Source organism: Haliotis cracherodii, unplaced genomic scaffold, assembly GCF_022045235.1.
Source record: "Haliotis cracherodii isolate W230 unplaced genomic scaffold, xgHalCrac1.p SCAF_14, whole genome shotgun sequence".
Taxonomy (NCBI): domain Eukaryota; kingdom Metazoa; phylum Mollusca; class Gastropoda; order Lepetellida; family Haliotidae; genus Haliotis; species Haliotis cracherodii.
In genome coordinates, this window is record NW_027266269.1 from 27764993 (window position 1) to 27783516 (window position 18524).

At 41.6% G+C, this 18524-nt stretch overlaps 1 protein-coding gene across 1 annotated transcript in view; it reads left to right on the top strand.

Annotated features, from left to right (window-relative positions):
• The window catches only part of LOC139461154 (protogenin-like), a 95254-nt gene extending 89063 nt beyond the window's left edge, over positions 1-6191 (top strand). Inside the window, exons 24-25 of the mRNA XM_071242716.1 lie at positions 5-504; positions 554-6191. The gene's annotated coding sequence lies outside the window, so the exon portion shown is untranslated. The remainder of the gene's footprint in view (positions 1-4; positions 505-553) is intronic.
• Positions 6192-18524: the final 12333 nt, after the last annotated feature.

Here is an 18524-nt window from a genome sequence, read left to right on the forward strand (position 1 = left end):
TCAGGTGTGTTGGTAGAAGGCTGGGAAGGTTGTGGAAGTAGAACCAGATCAGGTGTGTGTTGGAAGAAGGATGGGAAGGTTGTGGAAGCGGAACCAGATCAGGTGTGTGTTGGTAGAAGGATGGGCAGGTTGTGGAAGTAGAACCAGATCAGGTGTGTGTTGGTAGAAGGATGGGAAGGTTGTGGAAGTAGAACCAGATCAGGTGTGTGTTGGAAGAAGGATGGGCAGGTTGTGGAAGTAGAACCAGATCAGAGGTGTGTTGGTAGAAGGATGGGCAGGTTGTGGAAGTAGAACCAGATCAGAGGTGTGTTGGTAGAAGGATGGGCAGGTTGTGGAAGTAGAACCAGATCAGAGGTGTGTTGGTAGAAGGATGGGAAGGTTGTGGAAGTAGAACGAGATCAGGTGTGTGTTGGTAGAAGGATGGGCGGGTTGTGGAAGTAGAACCAGATCAGTTGTGTGTTGGTAGAAGGATGGGAAGGTTGTGGAAGTAGAACCAGATCAGGTGTTTGTTGGTAGAGGGATGGGCAGGTTGTGGAAGCGGAACAGATCAGAGGTGTGTTGGTAGAAGGATGGGAAGGTTGTGGAAGTAGAACCAGATCAGAGGTGTGTTGGTAGAAGGATGGGCAGGTTGTGGAAGCGGAACCAGATCAGGTGTGTGTTGGTAGAAGGATGGGAAGGTTGTGGAAGCAGAACCAGATCAGGTGTGTGTTGGTAGAAGGATGGGAAGGTTGTGGAAGTAGAACCAGATCAGGTGTTTGTTGGTAGAAGGATGGGAAGGTTGTGGAAGCGGAACCAGATCAGGTGTGAATTGGTAGAAGGATGGGAAGGTTTTGGAAGTAGAACCAGATCAGGTGTGTGTTGGTAGAAGGATGGCAAGGTTGTGGAAGGGGAACCAGATCAGTTGTGTGTTGGTAGAAGGATGGGAAGGTTGTGGAAGCAGAACCAGATCAGGTGTGTGTTGGTAGAAGGTGGTGTGAGACACATAGCATTACACATTGTACCTCCAGTTAATCTACCTCAGACGTCCTATACAGCCTTCATCCCACCACTTCAGCAGCAGCATCAGCAGCAGCAACACTCTTTATACAACAATGTGGACATACACCTTTTTAAATCTAAATCCAGTCCCTCATTGTCACACACTTGTGTTCTACTTTGTATCAATTATTGTGCCACTTTGTTGATTCCTCAGACAACTGTGTACAATATGTCATATGGCAACTAGGAAACTAAGGATGCACTTTTTCAATTGTAACAGTGTATAACAATGTTTAACCCCGAAGCAGCTCTCAGTTGTTAGTTCACCACAGAAGTAAGTGACACTTTATTGTACACACTGTTAGGCACAGATCTGATTGTATTGACTTTTGTGCATGTTTCGATTATTCATTTTTTAAGGCTGACCTTGACCTAAGTAAACCTCATTTGACCTTTTGGGTGACCTTTACCTTTTGGGTGACCTTGAGCTGTTATATATGTGTGCTTTGTGCTAAAGTGTATATCTATGTGGTTCACAGACAGTAGGATTTATCTCATAACAATATGATGTCAGTTTGAATGTGTATCATTTAATTGGTCTGTTCTTGTTAGTATGGTTTTGTTGTTCAGGTATTTGGCAATTCAGTGTCTGCGCCCAAGTAATGTTACAATGTATGGAGAGGAATGTAGTTAATCATTGAATCATTTTATAGCTGTGTGCACAGGTAGACTAGGAACGTTTAAATGGGGTGATCCTGGGAGTAGATGCTTTGTGATTCTTGGCCTTCATCCGCTTCAAGCACGATGCGCTTCTGTTGCTACTGTTGCATATGCGCTCCCTGATCTCTCCTGTACCATAGTATGGCAGACAACTAGATTGTACATAGAGTAAAATTGACAGGTCGACCTGTGGTGCTGAGAGACATAAAGTGTAAAGGTCGATCTGTGGTGCTGACAGACATGGCATGAAAAAGTCGACCTTGGTGCTGACACACAAAGAGCAAAGGTCGACCTTGGTGCTGACAGACAAAGATCAAAGGTCGACCTTGATGCTGGCAGACATAGAGTGCAAAGGTCAACCTTTGGCGCTGACAGACAAAGATCAAAGGTCGACCTTGGTGCTGACAGATATAGGGTGCAAAGGTCGACCTTGGTGCTGACAGACATAGAGTGCAAAGGTCGACCTTTGGTGCTGACAGATGTAGAGTGCAAAGATCGAACTTTGGTGCTGATAGATGTAGAGTGCAAAGGTCGACCTTTGATGCTGACAGAGATATCCTTTCCAGGTCTGCCTGTCATACTACATAGCGTGTGCTAGCACCATTTTACTAAATACGCCAGACATATTAAGATGACTGAAATACTAGTGAAAACACTGACCATCCAGAAAATTGGGCGACAGGTGGGCTGGAATACTTGTTTGGCGTGCTGGGGGATTGAGGCTGGGGAGATCAGTTAAGAGCACTTGAAGGCTTAATCTAGAACATATAGGTTGAACACGCTTGTGGGAACTTCTTGTAATTATGGATCATGTAAGTACTTAGTAAAACTTATATTTGACATGAATCTAGATTAAGCCTATCTATCAGTATTGCTTGTAGTGCTTTTAGCTTATAACTGCGCATCTGCTTGTCCGTCCGTTCTGTACCGTCAGCATCGATGAGAGTGTTGGTAGTTATCTCCCCTTAATGGAGACCGATAGCTGTCAGTTTTTGCGAAATTCAATGAGGGTAGCATGAATTACCATCTGCAGAAAAACTTGTTTTGTTAGATTTACATGACCTTGGAAGTATTTACATTCATATGAAGCGAGAGAATGCATTGAGTAGTTTGTGACATCTGTTAGTTTAGGGGGGCGGTCGGGTAGCCTAGCGGTTAAAGCGTTCACTCGTCACGCCGAAGACCCAGGTTCGATTCCCGACATGGGCACAATGTGTGAAGCCCATTTCTGGTGTCCGCCGCCGTGATATTGCTGGAATATTGCTAAAAGCGGCGTAAAATCAAACTCAGTCAGAGGCAGTCAGTTAGTTTAGGCCTGTCTGGCGAAGGGGGTTATAGAACTGACAGATGTCAGGTAAATGTTTTTTTCTGGTTACCATAACAACCATTCAAGGTAAATGCTGGTTACCGTGACAAACATAACCTTTACATCTGACTGCATCTTCTCGTCTTCGATGTGATGATGGTTTAAGAGAATTTGTGTCTCTTATCATTTGGAGGTCGTATTGTACTTAGCTGTTACAAGGTTTTATTGTGAAAACGGAATTTCAACTGGGACTTAAAGGTGGTTTTTGAATGGCTAGAAACTAAGTAGCCTTGACTGCACATATCCTGAGCCTTGTCTCTTTTTAAGAAAGAATCAGAATGTAAACTAACATGTCCAACTTTGTTTCAGCCTTATTAACCTTGTCTTCCAGGTTATGTATAATGTTAAAGAAATAATTTCTTCACTGTCATTAGGATTTAATATAGGTAGGTAGGGCTGGGATTGGTAACTTGGGTACTCGAGTTGGGTGGGTACTGAGTAGGACCCGGGTACCCACAGGACTACCTGGACCTGTGGTTAGTCATGTGATATATTTCTTCAGGACATTAACAATAAAATACCATGGTTACACTTTATAAGTACAAGTCGCTAATGTTGGCATTTCTGAGTGTGCACACAATCCTGATTTTTATATGTTTTAGTAAAGACAAAGATTCAGTCAACTTCTGTATAGGCACGATCAGATCGTTTTATACTATATATAAATACTTTTTGCCAGTAAAAAACTTCCCATTTCAACATTTTGTACCTATCTTGAGACCTAGAGTGGTTCTTCGGGTAAGGGCGGGTAATAGGGGGTCGGATACCCGGGTAGCAAATTTAGACTCGTCCCAGCGTTATTGGTAGGACAAGTATTTTCTTGTGACTTTGTTTTTCATCACACAGCATGTGTTAGTGGTTTTGAATCAGGTTATATCTTGAGCTATATTATACAGCTGTATTAAAAATTACCATATAACACAATTGCTCTACAAAAAAGATGTTAGACATGGAACATTGTGGGAAAAAAATGGTATTGATGCTAAAACTTTTGATAAAATCATCACAAGTATAATTCGTAAAGTAGGATTATGGTCACATAAACTGTTGGCATTAAATGCCAGTTGTTTGCAGTCAGCATTTCACGATCTGACTAGTAGGGAAAATTGGAATATTTGTGTGGCTTCAGATTAGCCGTTCATGTGATACACACGGAACCCGGTGTTTGTGACCTTCACCATGCAAGTTTGGAATATTATGGTCAAGGATAAAGTTGAGGGACTGTATTTGTCCCATGTTTGTTGAAAGGAATGCTTACCATGTTTCTAGACCATCACTTCGATCGTGGTATTTGGCCTTTGACTTTTCAGTTCATCTATCCAACCTGAGTGTAAACCTGTAGTGTGTATGCACTGGGTAAGTTCAATAAACAGATAATCTAGAAAGATGGTATGCATTAATGCTAGTCGGAAGGACTTTAAATTCACCATGTTATTTTATTTTTATTTGCATTAAATGCATTTTTAGTGCTCAGATAGTTAAAGGACTCCAATGTCATTAAATATAGTAGTTAAAGTGTTGCTTGGCAACAGGAATTATATGATAACACTGTTGTGAAGACATCTCAGCTGGTGCCAGCGTTCCTTTGGATGATACCATGGCAACAGAAGCAGCTGACCAGTTTGGACAACGAATCATTGTTGAGTAGTGGGGTACCGAGAGACGATTGGCTGTCTTTGTTGCCATGGACACGTAGAACCTGGCACCGGCTGGTTCAACATTACCATGGAGACGGTCGCTTGTTATGTTCAACAATGTACAAGTATGTATGTAAATATGACATGTATCCTCATCACACATAGTATTGTCTGCAGCAGTAGGGACAACGTTGCTTGGCAACACATCATGCAAATCAGTGGGTGGCTGCTTATCGATGAGGCTACTTCTGCGCCGCTAGCAGCATGGGACGTATGAGTCGAGTGCTTGTTCACAAGGCATCGTCTATGCCATTCTACACTTTAACATAGGATTCACTAGTCGATTGCTTTGTCGAACGATCACTTTCTTCTAGGATGGCAAGTAACACGTCTTTGATGGTACCACTGCTTCGCCATCATCGTGGAAGGTACGCCCTGCCTTGCTGTCTCCTAGTTCATACACATGCTGCTAGCCTTGTCTTGCTTAGCCTGCTTCATGGTCAGAGTTGACCTGCCATCACTTGTACACCTAATGGACAAGTCCGGTTCTTTATTGTTTCATCTGGTGACCTTCTTGCTTTTGATAAGATCTGCCTTTCTATTTCTTGGTCTCCATCAATCATATTAATCGATCAGCAAGTAGCACTTCGCAAGTGTCTTTCATAATTAATCCTGCAGTTGATATTGGATTTAGGTGCCAAAAATATTTGCGCTCTGACTCAATGGTCATTTTGGAAGGAGATAAAACACCAGAGACCATAAAATAGATTTTTATGTTATGGTCTCTGTCCCTATATAACGTCATGGAAAATTTTGGTTTAAATGTTGATAAATGTAACTTTATCGATACGCTTCAATCAAGTTTCATAACATCAGCAAATCTGGTCATAAAATATTTATGGCTACTTGTGCCATTATTGAGGTATGGGTGTTACTGACAAGGACATGTTGCCTCTCTTCTGTGACCTATAAGGCCTCAACGTGTGATTCTACTTTCAGTAACCCATGCTTGCCGTAAAAGGTGACTATGCTTGTCATAAGAGGCGACTTACAGGATCGGGTGGTCAGGCTCGCTGACTTGGTTGATGCATGTCATCATATCCGAATTGTGTAGGTCGATGAGCATGATATGTCACTGGATTGTCTTGTCCAGACTTGATTATTTACAGACCACCGTTATATAGCTGAAATATTGCTGAGTGCGGCGTGTCCAACAATCCAAACCAACCAACAACTTTGTTGAAAGGGCAATGGCTGAAAAACATTAAAAGTTGTCTCCCTTGAGTAATTTTCACGTACTGTAGAGCGACATCTCTGTGGTGTAGTAAACCCTCTTTCTACCTCCATTTCCTGTAATCAGTGTGGAACCGAGGGGAGATAACTTGTGTCTACAAGTGATGACAGGTTACCTGGCAACCAGTGTATGTTATGTGTCTAAGGTGAATGTGTGGCTTTTCTTTTAACTTTAGAAGAATAAAAATTATATTTAATTGTGACAACATGTTTTGTTATATTTCTTGAGATATTTCGTCAAGAATTCCAGTGACATGTATCAGAAACTAGACCTCTTTTCAAATATTATACGTAAGATAAATTCCTGTAGAGGAAGATAGATACACAGTACAGAATAAGTCGAAGGTGCACGTCATCACAATTTCAAGAAATATAAACAGGATTGCAACAGGACTGTGTAAGAAGTATACACCGTGTCTCTCATGTAAGAAGTATACACAGTGTCAAACATGTAAGAAATGTATACAGTGTCAAACATGTAAGAAGTATACACAGTATCACACACGCAAGAAGTATACACACTGTCTCTCATGTAAGAAGTATACCCTGTATAACACACGTAAGAAGTATACACAGTATCACACATGTAAGATGTATACACAGTATCACGCATGTAAGATGTATACACAGTATCACACATGTAAGAAGTATACACAGTATCACACATGTAAGAAGTATACACAGTATCACACATGTAAGAAGTATACACAGTATCGCACATGTAAGAAGTATACACAGTATCACACATGTAAAAAGTATACACAGTATCACACATGTAAGAAGTATACACAGTGTCTCTCATGTAAGAAGTATACCCTGTATCACACACGTAAGAAGTATACACAGTATCACACATGTAAGAAGTATACACAGTATCACACATGTAAAAAGTATACACAGTATCACACATGTAAGAAGTATACACAGTATCACACATGTAAGAAGTATACACAGTATCACACATGTAAGAAGTATACACAGTGTCACACATGTAAGATGTATACACCGTATCACACATGTAAGAAGTATACACAGTATCACACATGTAAGAAGTATACACAGTATCACACATGTAAGAAGTATACACCGTATCACACATGTAAGAAGTATACACAGTATCACACATGTAAGAAGTATACACAGTGTCACACAAGTAAGAAGTATACCCTGTATCACACATGTAAGAAGTATACACAGTGTCACACATGTAAGAAGTATACACAGTATCACACAAGTAAGAAGTATACACAGTATCGCACATGTAAGAAGTATACACAGTGTCACACATGTAAGATGTATACACCGTATCACACATGTAAGAAGTATACACAGTATCACACATGTAAAAAGTATACACAGTATCACACATGTAAGAAGTGTACACAGTGTCACACATGTAAAAAGTATACACAGTATCACACATGTAAGAAGTATACACAGTATCACACATGTAAGAAGTATACACAGTATCACACATGTAAGAAGTGTACACAGTGGCACACATGTAAAAAGTATACACAGTATCACACATGTAAGAAGTATACACAGTGTCACACATGTAAGAAGTATACACAGTATCACACACGTAAGAAGTATACACAGTATCACACATGTAAGAAGTATACACAGTATCACACATGTAAGAAGTGTACACAGTGGCACACATGTAAGAAGTATACACAGTATCACACATGTAAGAAGTATACACAGTGTCACACATGTAAGAAGTATACACAGTATCACACATGTAAGAAGTATACACAGTATCACACATGTAAGAAGTATACACAGTATCACACATGTAAGAAGTGTACACAGTGGCACACATGTAAAAAGTATACACAGTATCACACATGTAAGAAGTATACACAGTATCACACATGTAAGAAGTATACACAGTATCACACATGTAAGATGTATACACTGTATCACACATGTAAGACGTATACACAGTATCACGCATGTAAGAAGTATACTGTGTATCACACATGTAAGAAGTATACACTGTATCACACATGTAAGAAATGTACAGAGATAAGCGAAGAAGCTCCAAACAGCCCATTTTCGTTCCAAATGTTCCACATTTCAGAGATGAACATTGTGCAGTTCTTCTGAAAGCAAACCCATTTCTTTTGGGTGGTAACCTTCACGTTAAAAGTTTGTATGAAATGGGAATTTCATTTTTTTTATATACTTTAGTCTTAAAGATTAAGTTTCCCGAAGTTTAGAAAAGTGATATTTTCATTGCAGTGAACATAACACTTGATATTTTACTGCTGTGAACATAACACTTTGAGGGAACTATTGTCATACAAGAGTTACCTCCCCTTAAATTGTCTCCCTTTATCGTAAGTGTCATGCCCGTACACAAACTGTTCACTTCCTTTTTACGTTAGCTCCACATTGACTATGCTTGTCGTAAAAGGCGACTATGCTTGTCGTAAAAGGCGACTAACGGGATCAGGTGGTCAGGCTCGCTGACTTGGTTGATGCATGTCACCGATCCCAATTGCGTGGATCGATGCTCATGATATCAATCACTGGATTGTCTGGTCCAGACTCAATTATTTACAGACCGCTGTCATATAGCTGGAATATTGCTGAGTGCGGCGTTAAACAACAAACCAACCAACCAACACAGGGAGGGAGGCATGAGGTACTAGGCCCTATTCTTCCCAGGAGAATATTAGTTTCATTGATAACAGTCTTTTGATTAGACATATTGTATTGAGGGCTTGCTCAAAATTTTGAAATTACATCTATGAGAACTCTCAATTAAAAGATTAATTATTACTGGTCGTTGATGTCCAGCTCATGAGCGGAGAAAACGTGTACAGATAGATTCTGTGAAAAGAAAGATGGACATTACTTCCAAAACGAAGCTGTGGTGGCGATGTGTCCAGGGTATTTACCCATCTAACCAGAAAGGTGATAACACACCCAGGGCTCAAGTCAGTAGTTTCTGAGAGAAACTGTCCCCATTGCAGACACTATGCACCAAGTTGAAAAGCACAAAGCAAGGGCCATAACTCTTAATAAAATAATTGACGGCACCAATTGTCAAATTTAGTCTTGACAAGTATCTCTTATATAACTTTCATTCATTTAATTTTAGTGGTTGCTAAGAAAACTTGTCCCCATTTCACTCAGTATGCACTAAGTTGAAAAGCATGGAACAAGGGCCATAACTGTAAAATATGAATGTGCGATACCAATTTTCAAACCCCTTTGAGGTTGTGACCAGTTACATCAGTGCATAAAATTTCATTCCTCTAACTTGAATAGTTTTTGAGAAAATATGTCCCATTGAGAAGCGGATGGACGGACGGACGGATTCCGTTAAAATATATCCCCCGTTCCACTTCGTGACGGGGTATAATAATCAAACCTGGGCCAGACAGAACAGTGATTTATAGTATAAACACCTTTGTCAGGCACAATGACACACTATGAACAAACTCACCAACTCCAACCACATCCTTCTATTGACACTGCCTCTTAGAGTCCGACCATGTGATATTATGGGAGAAGGGGGAGGCTGAGGGTTTTTGGGGGAAAAAAAGTGTCTCAGAAATGTCGTGAATAAAATGATTATGCTTCAGACTGTTAAAGTAAAAAGAAATTGTCTGCCACAAAGATTGCATTGTTGCAAGGCTTTGTTAAAAAGAATATTTAGGCTTATAGTCTCCAAATAAAATGCCACTACCCCTATCAAATGGTCGGTCCCTTACAAACATAGGGACCTGTGAACATCCGGGGTTGAATAGGTCTTCATCAACCCATGCTTGTCCTGAAAGGCAGCTATGCTTGTGTTAGCGGCGACTAACGGGATCGGGTGGTCAGGCTCGCTGACTTGGTTGATGCATGTCATCGTATCCAAATTGTGATATGGCATGATATGTCACTGGATTGTATGGTCCAGACTTGATTATTAACAGACTGCCGTCATATAGGTGGAATATTGCTGAGTGCGGCGTAAAACAACAAACAAACAAACAAACAAAGGTTATCAGGGATTAATTCTACCCAGAATCCAGTAGAGTAGAAAACCTTGACAAATAAGTCCATACAACAGACACTGAAGTAGACATCCTCGACATATAAGTCCACCTGGCAGACACTGGAGTAGACGTCCTTGACACAAGTCCACCCAGCAGACACTGGTGTAGACGTCCTTGACACAAGTCCACCCAGCAGACACTGGTGTAGATCTCCTTGACACATAAGTCCACCCAGCAGACACTGGAGTAGACCTCCTTGACACACAAGTCCACCCAGCAGACACTGGTGTAGATCTCCTTGACACACAAGTCTACCCAGCAGACACTGGAGTAGGCCTCCTTGACACACAAGTCCACCCAGCAGACACTGGAGTAGACCTCCTTGACACCTAAGTCCACCCAGCAGACACTGGAGTAGACCTCCTTGACAAACAAGTCCACCCAGCAGACACTGGAGTAGACCTCCTTGACACACAAGTCCACCCAGCAGACACTGGAGTAGACCTCCTTGACACAAGTCCACCCAGGAGACACTGGAGTAGACCTCCTTGACACATAAGTCCACCCAGCAGACACTGGAGTAGACCTCCTTGACACATAAGTCCACCCAGCAGACACTGGAGTAGATCTCCTTGACACATAAGTCCACCTAGCAGACACTGGAGTAGACCTCCTTGACAAACAAGTCCACCCAGGAGACACTGGAGTAGACCTCCTCGACACAAGTCCACCCAGGAGACACTGGAGTAGACCTCCTTGACACATAAGTCCACACAACAGGAACAAGCACATAGTTTATTGTCCATCAATGTCATGCACACACATGGTCTTCTTAAATCATTCATAACTTAAAGGTCAGGGTCAGGATATTGGTGATATGTGAATGAGTGAGTGAGTATAGTTTTACGCCACTTTTAGCAATATTCCAGCATTATCACGGCGGGGGAAACCAGAAATGGGCTTCACACATTGCACCCATGTCAGGAATCGAACCTGGGTCTTCAGTGTGAGAAGCGGGTGCTTTGACCACTTGGCTACCCGACCGCTCCGATATGTGAATAACAGGTAGACATACAAACCTGTAGTCATAGTTTGAAAACATTCTAACAAATTTAGTCCTGTCTTAAATGTACAACAGCAAATCCATTATATATATTAAAAAATTGACTTCAATATGGTTTTGCATTTAAGGAGGTAGTAACGTAAAAACCAGTGTAAAACATATCGAAGTCAATTCTTTTAAATAAATGTCAACAATAATAAAAGGCTGATTTTGTCATCATCAACACAAACAAATTTAAACGATATGAAATCAGCGACATTGTTCAGGGCAATAGAGCAACACAAGTCCCACCAATTCTATATCAGCTAACAGGAAACTGCTGACCATTAGTGGGCGTGGCCTAATTCTATATCAGCTAACAGGAAACTGCAGACCATTAGCGGGCGTGGCCTAATTCTATATCAGCTAACAGGAAACTGCAGACCATTAGCGGGCGTGGCCTAATTGTTTGGATTTTTTTTTAATATTTCAGCCGATCAAATGCCATGAAGTTACTTGCAATTTATCTATGATATTGTATCTACGTAATTGAATAAAATCGATTAACGTGACACTCTATCTATCCCATGTAGTCGACCTAAACAACACACACAAGTTTCTCCATCCTTGATAATCAACGGTAATACATCACCATTCATTTATCACAAAGCCCGGTACCCGTCAAGATCCGGGGTAGAACAGGTCTTCAGCAACCCATGCTTGCCGTAAAAGGCGACTATACTTGTCGTAAGAGGCGACTAACGGGATCGGATGGTCAGGTTCGCTGACTTGGTTGATGCATGTCAAAATATCCCAATTGCATGGATCGATGCTCATGATTTCAGTCACTGGGTTGTCTGGTGCAGACTCGATTATTTACCGACCGCAGTCACATAGCGGGAATATTGCTGAGTGCAGCTTTAAACAACAAACAAACAAACAGCCTGGACTCATTTGCTACCCTAACTTCATCTTGGAAGTTAAGTTATCATTCATAAGAGCAATTTGATTGGATGGCAATGTATGTTTTTTAGCTATTCAAACTGTTCCGAAATCAAAGCTGTGTTAGCACAAGGCTCCAGGATATTTTTAAGAGTGGGAAGGAGAAATAACACCCTGGATGAACAAGGATGCTGGCATATGCTGGCTCTTCAGTCACAATTCACCTAATTATCTTCAAATATCATATCAATTTTTGCCTCATTTCATTAACCCTGATTCATATGATAACCATCATTTGTCTCCTATCACCTCGATCCTACCCCAGGTCTCAATTGTATCCCACCCCACAACTGGTTTGTCATTCCCACAAAATTGTATCTCAAACCCTACAATCGTATCTCACCCCTACAATCGTATCTCACCCCTACAATTGTATCTCACCCCCTACAATCGTATCTCACCCCTACAACCGTATCTCACCCCTACAATTGTATCTCACCCCCTACAATCATATCTCACCCCCTACAATCGTATCTCACCCCCTACAATCGTATCTCACCCCTACAATTGTATCTCACCCCCTACAATCGTATCTCACACCTACAACTGTATCTCACCCCCTACAATCATATCTCACCCCTACAATCGTATCTTACCCCTACAATCGTATCTCACCCCTACAATCGTATCTCACCCCCTACAGTCGTATCTCACACTTACAACTGTATCTCACCCCCTACAATCGTATCACAGCATTACAATCCCATCTGTCAATTGTATTTCATCTCTCAATCAGTATACCATCTCTCAAGCAAATCCTACCCCACAAATGCATATCATCCCCACAATCGTGTCCCAACACTTAAATCCCATCTCTCAATCATATCCCATTCCACAATTGTATATCATCCGCTGATTAAAAAGTGAGTGAACTGCTCCGTTTATCATGATGTGCCAAATACGTTGCAGACATGTTTCCACACAGTCATCCACACATCTGTCTAAGCTTGGAAAGTCAGTAGTTTATTGAGAACATTATATCAATGCATGGAGGTTAAAAGTAGTTCCTGCTAGGTTGCCTCATTTGCATATTTATCAGATCATGATACCAAGTTTATTAGTTTATCACATCGTTAACACCATCCATTATAGGATAATTTCAAAACTCGATATAAACAACCTGACATTATTCAACATCTGGAGCATACAAAGCACTCCAATACAGAGTATTCTCTCCACACACAGAACACTCTCTCCAACATGCACAACAATCTCTCCAACACACAGCACTCTCTCGTGACACACAACACTCTCTCCAACACACACAGAACTCTCTCCAACTCACACAGGACTCTCCACCACACAGCACTCTCGTGACACACACAGAACTCTCTTCAACACACACAGAACTCTCTTCAACACACACAGAACTCTCTCCACCACACAGCACTCTCGTGACACATAACGCTCTCTCCAACACACACAGAACTCTCTCCAACACACACAGAACTCTCTTCAACACACACAGAACTCTCTCCAACACACACAGCACTCTGTCCAACATGCACAGCACTCTCTCCAACATGCACAACACTCTCTCCACCACACAGCACTCTCTCGTGACACACAGCACTCTCTCCAACACACACAGCACTCTCTCGTGACACACAGCACTCTCCAACACACACAGGACTCTCTCGTGACACACAGCACTCTGTCCAACACACACAGAACTCTCTCGTGACACACAGCACTCTGTCCAACACACACAGAACTCTCTCGTGACACACAGCACTCTCCAACACACACAGCACTCTCTCGTGACACACAACACTCTCTCCACCACACAGCACTCTCTCCAACACACACAGCACTCTCTCCAACACACACAGAACTCTCTCGTGACACACAGCACCCTCTCCAACACACACAGCACTCTCTCCAACACACACAGAACTCTCTCCAACACACACAACGCTCTCTCCAACACACACAGAACTCTCTCCAACACACACAGCACTCTCTCCAACACACAGCACTCTCTCACGACACACAGCAAACTATCCACCACACAGAACTCTCTCGTGACACACAGCACTCTCTCCATCACACACAGAACTCTCTCCAACACACACAGCACTCTCCAACACACAGAACTCTCTCCAACACACACAGCACTCTCTCCAACACACTGAACTCTCTCCAACACACACAGGACTCTCTCACGACACACTGAACTCTCTCCAAAACACACAGCACTCTCTCCAACACACAGCACTCTATCCACCACACAGAAACTCTCTCGTGACACACAGCACTCTCTCCATCACACACAGAACTCTCTCCAACACACACAGCACTCTCTGCAACACACACAGCACTCTCCAACACACAGAACTCTCTCCAACACACACAGCACTCTCTGCAACACACACAGCACTCTCCAACACACAGAACTCTCTCCAACACAGACAGGACTCTCTCACGACACACTGAACTCTCTCCCACACACACTGGACTCTCTCGTGACACACAGCACTCTCTCCAACACACACAACGCTCTCTCCAACACACACAGAACTCTCTCCAACACACACAGCACTCTCTCCAACACACAGCACTCTCTCACGACACACAGCACTCTATCCACCACACAGAACTCTCTTGTGACACACAGCACTCTCTCCATCACACACAGAACTCTCTCCAACACACACAGCACTCTCTGCAACACACACAGCACTCTCCAACACACAGAACTCTCTCCAACACACACAGCACTCTCTGCAACACACACAGCACTCTCCAACACACAGAACTCTCTCCAACACAGACAGGACTCTCTCACGACACACTGAACTCTCTCCCACACACACAGGACTCTCTCGTGACACACAGCACTCTCTCCAACACACACAACGCTCTCTCCAACACACACAGCACTCTCTCCAACACACAGCACTCTCTCCAACACACAGCACTCTCTCACGACACACAGCACTCTATCCACCACACAGAACTCTCTTGTGACACACAGCACTCTCTCCATCACACACAGAACTCTCTCCAACACACACAGCACTCTCTGCAACACACACAGCACTCTCCAACACACAGAACTCTCTCCAACACACACAGGACTCTCTCACGACACACTGAACTCTCTCCCACACACACAGGACTCTCTCGTGACACACAGCACTCTCTCCATCACACACAGAACTCTCTCGTGACACACAGGACTCTCTCCAACAATATAAAACTCTGGGTTATGATGTGATAACAACATGAAACACATGCGTGTACAGATAAATACATAAAATAACATAACATGTAGGAAATATTCTATTTAAATAAGAACTTGAAACCTGGTCCCTAACTATACTGATATCACAGTCACACGTCACACAAAGACATGACTGGATTCAGGTTAGTCTGATATTATTACACTGAACATCCCCCGTCAGGCAGCGTTGCATGGAGAGGCCCAAATGGCCCATCACCGCATGAGAATGGGCTACTACCATACAAGGCAATCATTAGGGCTGGGACGAACAACAAACAAACAAACAAACAAACAAACAAAAACATTGAGAATAGACGGGCTGGGACAGGTAACTCTCGTACTCAGGTCGGGGGGGTCCTGAGGAGGACCCGGGTACCCACAAGACTACCCAGACCCATTGTTAGTCACATGATATATGATTTAATTACAAAAACTCACTACAGCTCAGTGGTCACACTACACGTCGCTAATGTTCGCATTTCTTTCTGATGTTGCTCACATACCTTTTGACTTGTATATGTCTGAGTAAAGATAAAGCTTCAGTCAACTTCAGCATGCACATGATCTGATCGTACGATACGTGTATCTAAATAGTTTTGGCCAGGGCTGCATTAAAACAATTCACAATCAGACATTTTGTTTCCAACTCTTGAGGCATACAGTGGATACCTGGGTAGGGTCGGGTAATAGGGGATCAGGTACCCGAGAAGTAAATTTGGACTCACCCCAGCCCTAATCAATGGCAAGACTGAATAATTGTCAAATTCCATGAAACATGCTTTTTCATAGACAGGATCTCCAAGTTATTTTGCTGATGAATTCAAATGCCTGCTTGATAAAAAAGGACTCTTCTTTGCAAAATAAAGTTACAAATGAGGCTATAATTACTATTTTTCGCATGTCATGAATTTGTATTTTTGCACCAAATGTTTGAAAACTGTAAATTATGCAAATTACCACTCTAAATGAACTGCATATGTAGATTTTGACCACCAACAAAATACCTAAAGCTTCCCCAATATTGTGATATAGAAATGAAACCGGATAGTATTCTATATTATCTATGTCTATATCATATCAGTGGAGCAGAAATCTATAGCTCTGGTACAACATATTCAGTCCGTATCCATCACTTAGTGTCAATATTATTTAGAAACATATGGGAAGTTTTATTGATCATCACTGTTATAACCACACAACAAATAATATTATTTGTGATGTTTCACTGACAATTCTATCTATTTCGTACAATGATATCATGAAATCTGTTTACGCTACACAGAAACAACACAAAAAAGCTATGGGCAACATATTATTAATATTCTTATCATTATTCTCATAGCGCTGTGAGCATGCATCCATTTTGCAATACAGTTGAGTACGTTAAAGATGCAGTTACGCTGGAGTGGAGAAGCCTGTTATCATGGTTATGTACACAGAAGGGCAAAACATGTAACTGCATCTTAAACCTACTCAACTGTATAAACACTCCCTTCAATACTGTATACATATTTGTCAACCATAATCTGTACATCACTTGCTTGATAACGGTGTTAGAACCTGCAGCGAAACATCGCTCCTATTTGAGATAAAGAACTTATTCATCCATACATCTTATTCTCACTCCAACTTCTAAATGCCTCTCAAAGAAGTTACTAAAGCATTAATCATGTCTCATATGCATTAAGTTCACACGGTTAGATTTCTCAAAATAAAATGTAAACATCAAACACGAAAAGATGGGACTGTCGACCATTTAATATTCTTTAGGATTGAGTGAGTTAGCTTTGCTCGCTTTCAGCAATATTCCATCAATATCACGACGGGGGACACCAGTAATGGGCTTCACACGCTGTACCCAGGAAATACTAAAATAAAATAATTTTGCCATTGGACTTACCAGTGTATAAAATCCCCAAAATGGCAGTCAGACAACCTGACTGACAAGTTTGCAAAGTTACCAGACCAGACAAAACGTTTGCCAGTCCAGAACTTTTTAGACTAACGAACATACCTAACAAAAGGATAAACAAAAGAAAGCACGAGGACAGAAACTAGATGTCAACATACGAGGAAGTGACTGAATAATGTGTTTACAGCTAAGTTCTCTTAAGTCCTTTAACATTGAATAAAAACGTGAACGCACAGGAGTGAGTAAGTGAGTTTAACACCACTTTTAACAGTATACCAGTTATATCGCGCTGTGTCAGCTTTATGTGGGAGGAAAGCCAGAAGTGATGCAGGTCTCGGACGTTTACCACTTCGGTGAAACCCACGAGCACAGGTATGGTGCTGACAAACCTAGAAACAATCAACACGAACCGGGATTCGAACCCACAATCATAGGTTTCTGGCGTGCCCAAGGGACGCAACTCTGCACTGCGAATTGCTGCGCCTTAGACGAGTGGGACACCCGTGCCCCGAAAGCACAGAAAATTTAGGGAATACAATAATAGCCAGACCATCCGTCAGCAAATTAGACTGACAGACTGCCAGGCAGGCAGTTTTTTATACACTGGTTTTACAAACACAAATTGTTTGCTGGAAAAAATGTGTTGTGAAATTGTTTGTTGCTCCTTCTTGTTTGTATACTACACTAAACAAGTTCAGGAACACCCACGATTAGAAGGCTGAGTGTTGCCATACCCCCAAGCCATGACAGATTAACTGCAGTCATAAGAAAGAAAATAAAATCGGGTGTTCCTTAACTTCTCTTTATCAGTATATTTACTAGGGCTGCAACGAATACACTTTGAGGGGAATATGATTCATATCATGAATATAGGGTAACGAATACGAATATTGATTCACAGATGCAATAACAAGTCAGCAGCTGATGTATTATTTGTTAGATTCGGTGAAACGATAACAAAATCTATTTGACATTGTTTGTTAACTTTTAATATATTATACATATATACTGCACTTATCCAGGTACTAGAACCTGCTCAAATGCAACAATGACCAGTGATCACAATACTGTCAAATTAAATATTATATGAGTGTTATCTTTGAAGAAATCTATGCATATAATATGTTCTTATGGATATTTTTAGGTACAGATATGTCAATGCACATGATTGCATATTCATAAATATTCGATTCTAGTGGCCACGAATAATGAATTCAATTCATGAATGGATACGGTTCGATTCACTGAATATGCGAGTGAATCGTAACAGCCCTAATATTTACACATATCTTGAAGCAGTGACAGAAAAATAACTCAGTCTCTACAAAATAAAAAAAAAAAACACCC